This window comes from Sciurus vulgaris (assembly GCF_902686455.1).
Source record: "Sciurus vulgaris genome assembly, chromosome: 10".
Taxonomy (NCBI): Eukaryota; Metazoa; Chordata; class Mammalia; order Rodentia; family Sciuridae; genus Sciurus; species Sciurus vulgaris.
Window position 1 is genome coordinate 132,293,379 of NC_136470.1, and position 8,436 is coordinate 132,301,814.

Here is an 8,436-nt window from a genome sequence, read left to right on the forward strand (position 1 = left end):
AGACCATATCTCTCCCATCTCTGTATAAAAATCAACCCAAGATCAATTAAAGACCCTAATAAGACCTAATACCTTGAAACTACTAGAGGAAAACCTAGAAGAAATGTTTCTAGATATTGGCAAGGCAATGATTGACTGAACAAAGCAGCAGAAGTTCAGGAACCAAAGCAAGAAGTGACCAATGGATTATATCAGATTAAAATGCTTCCTCACAGTAAATGAAACAATCCACAGAGAAACCAATAGAGTGGGAGAAAATTCTTGCCAGTCAATCATTTAACAGAGAATTAATATCCAGAATATATAAAAGAACTCAATAATCAGAACATCAAAAATATTAATAATCTAGTCAACAAAGGGGCAAATGATATGAACTGATAGTTCTCAAGAGAAGAAAAATGTCTGATAGATACATGAAAAAGTGCTCATGTCTTTAGCCATCAGGGAAATGCAAATCAAAATCCACATTGAGTTCCAGCTTCCCCAGTCAGAATGGCTATTATCAAGAAAGTGAAACTAATAAATGCTAGAGACATGGTGAGATAAAAGGAAACTTTATACACAATGGATGAGGATGTAAATTAGTGGAGTTATTAAGAAAAACAGTCTGGAAGTTCATCAAAAAGATAAAATAGAACTGCCCGTAAAATGCAAGCTATATGTTTATTCCTGGGTATACATCTGAAGGAAATGAAGTCGGCATACAGAAGAGGTAACTGTGTCCTAACATTTATTGTGGTACTGTTCAAACAGCCAAGAAATGGATCAGCCTAAGTGCAATTTGACAGATGAATAATAAAGAAAATATGGCATACATACACATTGGAGTAGTATTCAGCCATGAGGAAGAATGAAATCCTGTCACTCGCTGGTAATGGATGGAACAGGAAGACATCATGCTGAGCAAAATAAGCCGGGCACAGAAAGACAAGTATTGCATATTTTCTCTCCTAAGTGGAACTGGAAAAATGAAGCAAAAACAAAAAGTGGACCTGAAAGGAGAGGAGGGACTATGAGGAGCTGGGGAGGCAGTCCGGAGGAGGGGACAGAGTGTGCAAGGGCGAGACTGAGAGAGAGCAGAGGTAGACAACAACAAAGCATAATACTTACATGAATGGAAGGCCACAGGGAAAACCATTAATCTGTACAATTAATATACGTTATTGTATATAATAAAAACTGAAAGTCTTTGAGCCTAAAAGAACACTATCAAGAAATGGGAAAATATATACACAGACTAGGACAAATATCACAAATATGTAATCTGATAAGCATCTAGAATTCAGATGCACAAATGACTTTTGCCTTAATAGAAAAGAAAAATAATCCGATTTATAATGAGGCAAGGTATTTAAATAGATGCTGATACAAAGAAAAGAAATGAATGACTAATAAGTGTACAAAATACGTTCAACATCAGTAGTCATGAGGGAAAAATGCAAACCCAAACCATGCCACACACAAAAATACTACTTCACACCCACTAGGATGACTCTTTTTCTTTAAAAAAAAAAAAAAAGGAAAATAATAAATTTGGATGAGAATGTGAATAAATTGGCTTTTCGTTGTTGTGCAGACATACATCTGAGGAAAATAGCTGACAGAAAGAATTTATTTTGGCTCAGTTTCAAAGGTTTCAGCCTAGGGTAGGCTGGCTCTACTGTTTTGCGCCTGAGGAGAAGCAGATCATCATGATGGAAGGGCATGGCTGCTCAGCACATAGCTGCTAGAAAGCAGAGAGAAAGAGAGACAGGGAGGAGAGGTGAAGTTAAAGGACCAGGGACAAGATACAGTCCTCAAGGGCACACTCCCAGTGACCTACTTCCTCCAGCCATGCCTCACCTGCATCCACCACCTCCCAGTAGTCCATTCAAATTTTAATCCATCAAGTGGATTAATCCACTAATGAGGTGAGAGTCCTCATGATCCCATCATTTGCTAAAAACCCCATCTCTGAACATTACTGCACTGGGGACCGAGTCTTCAAATACAAGATTCTGGGGGACAATCCAGATCCAAACCATAATAGGGCACTTATATATTTAGGGGGAAATATCACACTCAACTGCTCTCCAAAACAGTTCGGTGTTTCTTAGAAGTAAAACAGTTACCATCTGAGTGAGCACTTAACCCCTTATGTATATACTCCAAAGAGTTGAAAACATAGGTCCATCCGAAAACAGGGCCATTCAAAACATGTATACGCATGTTTGTAGCAGCTTTATTCATAATTAGCCAAGAAGTAGAAACAACCAAATGTCCATCCACTGACAGATGAATAAAGAAAATGCAATATATCCATACAGTGGAAATAAAATTCAGATATAGAAATAATGAAGTACTAATGCACAATACAACATGGATGAATCTTAAAAACATTATCCTACAGAAAAGAAGTCAGAATGAAAGCTCAAATTGCATGCTAGTCCATTTTTGAAATGTCCAGAGTAGGCAAATCAGGAAAGTAGCAGAAAGTATAATAGCAGTTACTGGGTGAGCTTGGGGAAGCTTGGAGAGAGACTGATCACAGGCACAAGAGGTTTTGTGTGTGTGTGTGTGTGTGTGTGTGTGTGTGTGTGTGTAGGGGAGATTAAAATTGTCTATAATTTGGTTTAATTTATTGTGGTTGCACCATTGTATATAGTCTGAAAAAATTGATATATATTCTTAAAATGAATTAATTTTATACTATGCACTTTATATGCAAATAAAAATCAAAGCAATTAATAAAGTAAAATAATGTTTCTAAAGTGAGGAAGGAAAAGAAATCTGAATACCGGACACACACAAAGAATCTGGAAAAAGTTGCTGGACCTTGTCTTAGAAATAAGAATGAATCTTAACTGTTTCAGTGAACAGATTTTGTGAAGTGCCTTCTGTTTTAGCACTTTAAGTTTATCACATTTTGTTGACTTCTGACATTCCACTTTCCTAGAGTATAGGAAAGATCTGTTTATGTAGTTTGTTTTAAAAATGTGCCAATGCCTGTACATTAACAAGATTTCTAAAAATAAAGTTGTATAAAAAAAAAAGAAAGAAGAATGAAATCAAATAGATACATGTAATACTTAGGTTGAACAAGTTTACTGAAGTCATACAAACAACTCTATTTTCAAGAGATAATTTAGCTTGCATAATCCATTTTCCTAAAATGAATTATGTGATCTACAAATTTTGATTTCCTTTGGCAGCCTGGATTCAAACACATGGACAACCAAGAAAGTTGCTCAGTTAAATACCAAAACATACCACAATACAAAGAACCCATCAATAAATGGGTCAAGGAACTGGACAGGTACTTTACAGAAGAAGACACACAGGTAATCAATAAATATTTGAAAAAGTGTTCAACATCTCTAGTAATTAGAGAAATGCAAATTAAAACACTTTAAGATTTCATCTTACTCCAATTAGAATGACTATTATCAAGAAAACAAACAATAACAGATGTTGGCGCGGATGTGGGGAAAAAGCCACACTTGTACCCTGTTGGTGGAGTTGCAAATTGGTGCAGACACTCTGGAAAGCAATGTGGAGAATCCTCAGAAAACTTGGAATGGATCCACATTTTGACGCAGTTATCCCAAAGGACTTAAAATTAGCATACTACAGTAATGCAGCCATATCAATGTTTATAGCAGCTCAATTCACAATAGCTAGATTGTGGAACCAACCTAAATGCCTTTCAACAGATGAATGGATAAAGAAACTGTAGTACATAAACACAATGGAATATTATTCAGCCACAAAGAAGAATAATATCATGGCATTTGCAGATAAATGGATGGAGTTGGAGAATATTGTGCTGAGTGAATTAAGCCAATCCCAAAAACCAAAGGCCGAATGTTTTCCCCGATAAGTGAAGAACGATATATAATGGGGGTAGGGGCTGTGGAGAGTGAGAGAAGAATGGAGGAACTTTAGATTATGTAGAAGGAAATGAGAGGGAGGGGGGTATGAAAAATGGTGGAATGAGACAGACATCATTACCTATGTACATGTATGATTACACGAATGGTGTGAATCTACATTGTATACAACCATAGAAACAAAATAATGTACCCCATTCGTGTACAATGAATCAAAATGCAGTCTGTAAAAAATAAATAAATAAATAAATAAATAAATAAATAAATAAATAAATAATTTTTTTAAAAAATGTCATAGTAATCAAAAGAATTGTGGTTTTGATAAATATATTAATTACAAAACTAATGAAACAATTATGGAGCTACCATCCTAGTCCACACCTTTTCCACAGGCTCCTGAAATACCCATGTATAGTGAATATTTGCATGAATGAATCTCATTCCTTGGGTTCCTTCAAACACAGTCCATGGAAGATTTTAGAATTTAAATATTAAGGCAAATAATATACTAGATGGAATGTTTCTTATAATACTCAGTATTGATAATAATATATGTTTTAGTCACAAATAAATGCTCTTTTAGACTTTTACAAGAAAATAAAGTCCTAGGGCAACTCATAATTCTGTCAAGTTTTCATATAAACATCAATCTCCATAGCCATTTTTTCATAAGTTTTCCAGTTTTTTAAATCTTAAGACAGGATCTCTCTAAGTTCCTCAGGGCATCATTAAATTGCTGAGGATAATCCCAAATTTTCAATCCTACTGCCTCAGCCTCTCCAGACACTGGGATAGAGGCATGCACCACTGTGCCTGGTGCTGGGGTATTTTCAAAGGTGCTGATGAGTAGAGAACTATCTAGAAATCATATACCACCACAGTTTGCGAATGCTTATGTCTCAACAATAAAGGTGTTTTGTACAATCTTTTCTGTGTTTCTGTATTTGTTAAAATGAATACAAACATGTAAACATCTAAGGTAAAAACAGGAAACTCTAAGTAGCTACATAGGAATCTCCAATTTCCAGGGTCAATTTCACAACGTCAAGAGCCTCACAAAGGTTTTTATGGGTCATTTCCTAGACATGAAAGAAAATGATAGAAATTCCAATGTATTCACCATGTAAATTTTCAAAATAAGGAATAGGAGGAAGAAAAAAGGAAATTTCTCAACTTTTTAAATTATCTGTAAATCATTGCTCTAAGGTATTTGTATGGTTTTTTTTCAATACCAGCAGAAGGCAACCATTTTCTAATTTGATATTCTCAAGCAGAAAAACAAAATTTTATCTCCACCTTCGTAATTTATAACATTTCAAACTAAAATAGAGGTAACCACAGACAGTCCTTGTTTTGCAAGGTATGCTGTGAACTGAAACTAATGCACTCTGGAGCTGGGTGCTTGCTTTTCCTAGTAAGCACATCAGTTACCGCAGAGCCCATGGGAATTGGAAGAGTGTTCAAATCAATCACATTTCAATTAACTGTGCAAAGCAAGGACTGAGTAGATTGGTTTATTTGATACATTCTGTGATGATTAAAATTAAAGGAACAAACTCATTGCTGTGAACTGAGTGAGCTATTCGGATATTGCTTTCCCATAATCTAAGGGTCCCCATTTCTGAGAACACTGCCACATTGGCCCAATGGGCCTTAAAAGTTTAGCATGTGTTGCTAAGATTCACTCTTTTTTTTTTTTTTTTTTTTTTTTTTTTTTCAAAAGGAAATACCAGTCTCTTTATTATGGAAAACTATCAGTTCTGTGTGGGGACTAGGTCAGAGAAAAGGACAGTCCAGGCTTTCTCCTCCAGGTCCCAACACACAAAGGAAAGTCTCAAGTTTCTATTCCTCCTTCTCTGGATCCCTACAAAATAGGGGGATCATTTAATACTATTTTCAATGATGAAAACTCTGCAGTTAAAGGTTTCTCCTTGGAACCAGTAACAAGTTTAGGCTTGTATTTTTTTTTAATGAATGCCACAGAACAAGCCAGAAGGGCCTAAGGAAAGTAAGGGTCTTTAAGGAAAAATTCTTAGTGTTATATACCCTGGCATGTAGCAGGTTTAATCTAGTCTAGGCTATGCAGGTCCACTAAGAGGAATAATGAAACCACAGACTGGTGATGTCTGAGTAATGAACAGCAGTTTACACAATGACCCAACCTTGGAGGGAGACTATTTCCACCCCATCCTATGAGATCTCTCCCTTAAGGAAAGAGTTAGCCACAGCACAGCAGGGTACCTGACAATTCTGTGGATGCTTCTTTAAAATCAGAAGCAGCACCCTGCCCACTCTGGAACAAACAGGGAAAACAAATAAAAGGCTGCAGCCTCCAGGTAGAGCTTGTGGTTACACTGGAGCAGGGCCTCAACCGGTGCCTGGAATTGGCAGGAGAGGGAGCAAAAACAAGGCAGTGATCTTGTTTGACCTTCTTGCTTTCCCCATCTGGCACTGTGGTAGGGGTTGGGGCCACAGACTGCTCCTCCGGGGTACTGTCTCCAGTCTTTGATATCTTCTTAGCCCGTTGGTATAGTTCATTCAAGTTAAATTACATTCTTCTCAGAGAAGGTCCAAGAGACAGCTTGTCCTTTCTTGTCAATCTGTGGCCGCCACATTACCTCTTTGCCACCTTGGAACAGGATCAGGGTAGGGAGTTGCTTGGTGAGGGGTGATGTGCTCACTTTGTACCTGGTACTAACATCGGTATAGTGTCCAACATCCACCTTCCCAAAATTTAGCCCTGTACAGATGTACTTGAGGGAGAGGTCAGCATAGATAGGAGCAAATGATTGGCAGTCATTAGACCAATTGGCAAAGAACTCCACAATCCAAGTGACCCTCTTGTCCCGCTCCAGATCCTCGTTTATAGTTTTATCACTGAAGTACTTGATATACTCAGGGCCCATATACAGAGGGGGTTTGCAGGTCATTAGGAACACTATTCAGAGTGTGATGTAAAGCAGGCCCATGAGAATATCCAGGCGGAAGAAAAGAATCGTGTTGGCCACTTACTAAACATGAAAATGTTGCCTACATGTTGCTCCACGGTGATAGATCTGCGGTTCTTCATCAGCACAATGGCACTGAGAAACATCAGGATCTCCACTTCTCTCCAGTCAAAATCACACGGATTACCGTCTTCGCGTTGGGTGAGCAAACCGTGGCAAAGTGGTGGTAGTTTCCTCACAAGTAGGAAAGCAGCAGAGAGCAGAGCAGAGCAGACAGAAGGCAGTAGGTCGAGCCAGCCATCGTGAAAGCCTCGCACCAATACCTAAGATTCACTCTTATGGAACTTTGTACCTATAACCTTGAATATGTGTATGATTTTAAAACCTATGGGGTGTGCATGTGTATATTTTACTTTATTTTATCTCTGAGATTTAAATGGTATTCAGAGAAAACTTCTGTCAGAAAGTCAGCCATTAGCCATTTAGTACACTGCATATTCTATAATTGTATATAAATGTTAAATAATATTACAAGACAATTGAATTTTTAGTAATATACTTTTAATCAATTCATACATGGAGGCAGAGATAGCCAGCCAGCTTTCTGAGTCCTCATTATACCAAGACAGAGACATCAAAACATGTCAATAGCATCAATTAGAACTTACCAAATGTCTGAGATTTCTCTTTTTAAATCATGAACATTCTCCATAATGAATTATTAGTATGTCAGCATTCTTTCTCCTAACAGATTCATGCTATTTAGTTCAGCTCTCATGGGAAATTAAACCAACCAAAATTAACTATAAAAAATCTTTCTGCATCATTTAATAATGCAAATTTGAGGTAACAAGGGTAAATAATTGTGCATAAATATGATATGAAACAGAGGATCTCCTTGTGCTCCCAGTCAGTTGATAATTCCACTAAGGGCTTCCATTATTCTACCTTTAAATATTACCATTAGCTAGGTTTTTAACTTTGTATAAAGAGTATATTTGTTACTATTCTTCCAACATTTTTTTCATGCAACATTATATATGTGATATTTATGCTGTTGTGAATGGTAGCAGATCTTCACTGCAGGGTAGATTTCCATTGTGTGAATGTACCACAATTTACTCTACCAGTGGTAGATCTTTGGGCTTTTTCCAGGCATTTTTTTTTTTTTTTTTTTTTTTTTTGCTATTAAGAATATGATAATTGGAACAATTACAGTGGGTGTATTGTGATTCTGCATAATAGTTAACTTTGCATTTCCCTGATGAGTGATGCTGGTAAGCACATTTTCATGTTTAACATTTGAACATCTTTTTGAATTATGTGCTTACTCAAATCTTTGTATTGTCAATCTCAAATCACTGTAGGAGTTTGGAATACATACTAAGCAAGCACAAGGCCCTGGGACCCAGCACAAAAAGTTTTTTGAAAAAGTTATTTTTATATACTGGGCAATGGTACTTTGCAAAATTTATGTTTTGAAAATGTTTCCTCCCAGTCTGACGATATGGTTCACTGATGAACATAATGGTGTCTTTTAAAAACAATAGTCTTTTATCAGTCTTCTTAGGTTAGTACTCTTTGGAACAATGTTCAGTAGTTTTTTTCTATCCCAAGGT

At 36.7% G+C, this 8,436-nt stretch overlaps 1 pseudogene across 1 annotated transcript; it reads right to left on the reverse strand.

Annotated features, from left to right (window-relative positions):
* Nucleotides 1–5,591: 5,591 nt before the first annotated feature.
* Nucleotides 5,592–7,099, reverse strand: LOC306670839 (thioredoxin-related transmembrane protein 2-like; annotated as a pseudogene). Its single transcript has one exon. The product of its transcript is annotated as a thioredoxin-related transmembrane protein 2-like (transcript).
* Nucleotides 7,100–8,436: the final 1,337 nt, after the last annotated feature.